The sequence below is a fragment of the Diaphorina citri genome, unplaced genomic scaffold (assembly GCF_000475195.1).
Source record: "Diaphorina citri unplaced genomic scaffold, Diaci psyllid genome assembly version 1.1 scaffold1450, whole genome shotgun sequence".
Taxonomy (NCBI): Eukaryota; Metazoa; Arthropoda; class Insecta; order Hemiptera; family Psyllidae; genus Diaphorina; species Diaphorina citri.
Window position 1 is genome coordinate 64,712 of NW_007378876.1, and position 3,810 is coordinate 68,521.

Consider the following 3,810-nt stretch of genomic DNA (forward strand, 5'->3'; position numbering starts at 1 on the left):
AAATGTGATAAGGATGCAACACAAAACGTTTGGTTGAGATGTTTGCTGCGCTTGGCGGTATTTTGACCGCTTTTGACAGATTTCGACCGTTTTTTGGCGGTTTTCAGCTATAGCGACAAAACGGTTAGAGATATTGTAAAAGTTAGGGTAAAAGAACACTCAAATAAGCATCATTCAATAGGATAAGGAAAGTCGTGTGATGTTCACACCAGATTTTTTACTTTCTATTACTACAGTTTAGCGGAGCTATACTAGTAATGAAAGTATTGCAATCGGTCCAAATTTTCAAAATCGGGAAATGGTTGGAAATATCCGTTTTGGGATCCCCTGATGTCAAAAAAGTGATTTTTAGCCCATGGTCTGTACGTATGTATGTACGCACGTACGTACGTACGTACGTACGTACGTACGTTACGTACGTACGTACGTTACGTACGTACGTACGTTACGTACGTACGTACGTTACGTACGTACGTACGTTACGTACGTACGTACGTTACGTACGTACGTACGTTACGTACGTACGTACGTTACGTACGTACGTACGTTACGTACGTACGTACGTTACGTACGTACGTACGTTACGTACGTACGTACGTTACGTACGTACGTACGTTACGTACGTACGTACGTTACGTACGTACGTACGTTACGTACGTACGTACGTTACGTACAGACCATGGGCTAAAAATCACTTTTTTGACATCAGGGGATCCCAAAACGGATATTTCCAACCATTTCCCGATTTTGAAAATTTGGACCGATTGCAATACTTTCATTACTAGTATAGCTCCGCTATACTGTAGTAATAGAAAGTAATAACTTATACGCTTCACATGTGTATCTCTCTATCAATATGGACCTCCACAAAGTTACCATCTATCAAGCTGGATTCTAGTGTCTAGTACACAGCAACATTTTGATCAGAACATTGTTTCTCAACAATCCAGAAATGTTTTCGCAACAAACTAGCAACTTTTTTTGCTCTTCAGAATTATATCTGAAACATTTTTCTTGTCTTTTAGTGTGTATTAGGTTTCATCTTGAAAGTTGCTCAACGAAAAATGTGTTTCACAACTGTTGCGAAACAATTGTTTTCGGCTTGGGACCACAAGATCAGGATACCTACTGGATAATGAAGATTTCCAAAGGAATGATTGTTTTGCTGTGTTGATCAACCAGTGACAGGCTGGCAGATTGTTTATTCGTTTAATATAATAAATAAATATCTCTCTCTGGGTTTATAATTTCCCCTTTTAAAACATCACTCCACGCCTCTGCAAGTGACTTAGTGAGCACATTATTGACCCTATATGGAAACCTGCTGACCAGCGTCAACTAGAATAGAATTGGTCTGACTATTTAGAGTACCGAGTATGGTTGGAAGTTGGAATCGACTACTGATATACTGGCACTAGAGCCATAGGATTGTTCGGGTCAGACCTGTGTCAGAATCTCAGACAGGCGTGAAATCAGGGATGGAAGGGGACCAGGGGCCTATTCTCTTCTCTTGGTCTGACTATTTACAGTACGAGTATAGTTGGAATCGACTGCTGATATACTGGCACTAGAGCCATAGGATTGTTCGGGTCAGACCTGTGTCAGAATCTCAGGCAGGCCTGAAATCAGAGATAGGAGGGTACCAGAGGCCTATTGTGCAACTCCTCCATTTTGTTGTCAGCATATTAAAACCCAGGTTATACCCACTATCTTCTGTGGAGGTTCGTCTACATTACAGTCGGCCTAAGTTAATCGCTGCTACATATTTATGTTAACAAAGATGTTGGGGCGCCAGCCTAGTTAGCTTGGTTGGTAGCGCGTCTGCCTTGTAAGCGCTAGGCCGCGGGTTCGATTCCCGCCCGGGGCGGATTTATACCGAGTATAGTTGGAATCGACTACTGATATACTTGCACTCGAGTCATAGGATTGTTCGGGTCAGACCTGTGTCAGAATCTCAGACAGGCGTGAAATCAGGGATAGAAGGGTACCAGGGTCCTATCTCTTCTCTTGGTCTGACTATTTAGAGTACCGAGTATGGTTGGAAGTTGGAATCGACTACTGATATACTGTCTATACTGGCACTAGAGCGCTAGAGCCATAGGATTGTTCGGGTCAGACCTGTGTCAGAATCTCAGGCAGGCCTGAAATCAGAGATAGGAGGGTACCAGAGGCCTATTCTCTTATCTTGGTCTGACTATTTAGAGCACTAAGTATAGTTGGAATTGACTACTGATATACTGGCACTAGAGCCATAGGATTGTTCGGTTCAGACCTGTGTCAGAATCTCAGGCAGGCCTGAAATCAGGGATAGAAGGGTACGAGGGGCCTATTCTCTTATCTTGGTCTGACTAGAGTACCGAGTATAGTTGGAATCGACTACTGGTATACGGGCACTAGTAGGATTGTTCGGGTCAGACCTGTGTCAGAATCTCAGACAGGCGTGAAATCAGGGATAGAAGGGGACCAGGGGCCTTCTGTTACCCACCTCTGTGGCTGAGTGGTCAAGAGCAGCGATTGTCAATATTTTCTACGTGTGGACTGTGAAGTAAAAAGTGTGGAGTTTGGAGTAGGTACGGACTAGTTCGTTTAACATTTAACATTTTAACAGGGCGGTGTACAAAAAAAGAAAAAAAATCTCATCTTCCTCCCTCTTTCTCTCTCTTTCTCTCTATTATTCCAATAACAAAGGGCAAACATAACAAAGGCTATACAAAGGATCAAGTATTTATTATTATTATTATTTTCTATTCAACTTTCTCTTGTCCTAAATATCCCCCATTCTTCCCTCTGCTCTCTCTCTCTCATTCGTCCTAAATACCTAACTAGCATGCCGATTCTTCATCTTTTTTTTTTTCAAGAGGTTAGATAGAGGGAACTGTAACCGTTAGGGCCATAATCGTCCCGAAATCGAAGAGAGAAGGAATACAGGATACAAGAGGTTAGATAGAGGGAACTGTAACCGTTAGGGCCATAATCGTCCCGAAATCGAAGAGAGAAGGAATACAGGATAGGAGAAAGCCAGCCGTACCGAGAACGAAACCCATTCCCTCAGGATAAAATCTGCCCCGGGCGGGAATCGAATCCGCGACCTAGCGCTTACAAGGCAGACGCACTAAATAGCAACTTTTGGAAAGCTGCTGGTTAAAGAAAGTTCTTGGCTGTAGATAGATATGTAGGTAGGTACCTACCTACTTGGATTTTTTTTTCACTCGAGATTTTCAAGTAGGTATTCAAAGAAGGAGAAGGAGGAGAAGAAGAAAAAGAAGGAGGAGGAGAAGAAGGAAGAAGAAGGAGACGAACGAAACTTCCTTGTTTTTAACTAGCAAAATTTTTAGTGGTGTAGGGTGTACGCAGGTACAGGTACCATCTACATAGGCTTGCCAAACGTCCCGAATTGGCCGGGACAGTCCCGAATTTCAGGGGGTGTCCCGGCGTCCCGTTCAGTTTTTCATTTTTGGTAGATACTACATAGGTATGTAGCATGTAGCTACAAGGTAGGTACACACTTTCTATTTTTAATGGCTTTAATAAGTGGCAGTAGCATCTGGCTGCTCAAGAAAAGCTCTCGTTCCAAGACAGAAAATGGGTTAATTGTAGCTCGTAGCATAATATGACAGAATAGAGCAACTTTACAGTATGTAAACGCTAAAAACTGCTCAAGTGGAACTCAGTTTATGACTTTTGAACGTGTCAGTAGGGAGTGGTGCGTCACAGCGCCAAGTTCAAATTAAAACTTCAGAAAACTTTGGATGTGGAAGTCAAAACTATCTGATAGAAAACTCGGATAGATCAAGTATTCAAGTACAAATA

The 3,810-nt window shown here is 42.4% G+C and overlaps 1 protein-coding gene across 1 annotated transcript in view; it reads right to left on the minus strand.

Annotated features, from left to right (window-relative positions):
• Positions 1-3,810, minus strand: part of LOC113470227 — a 26,284-nt gene that overhangs the window by 21,899 nt on the left and 575 nt on the right. The window lies entirely within an intron of this gene.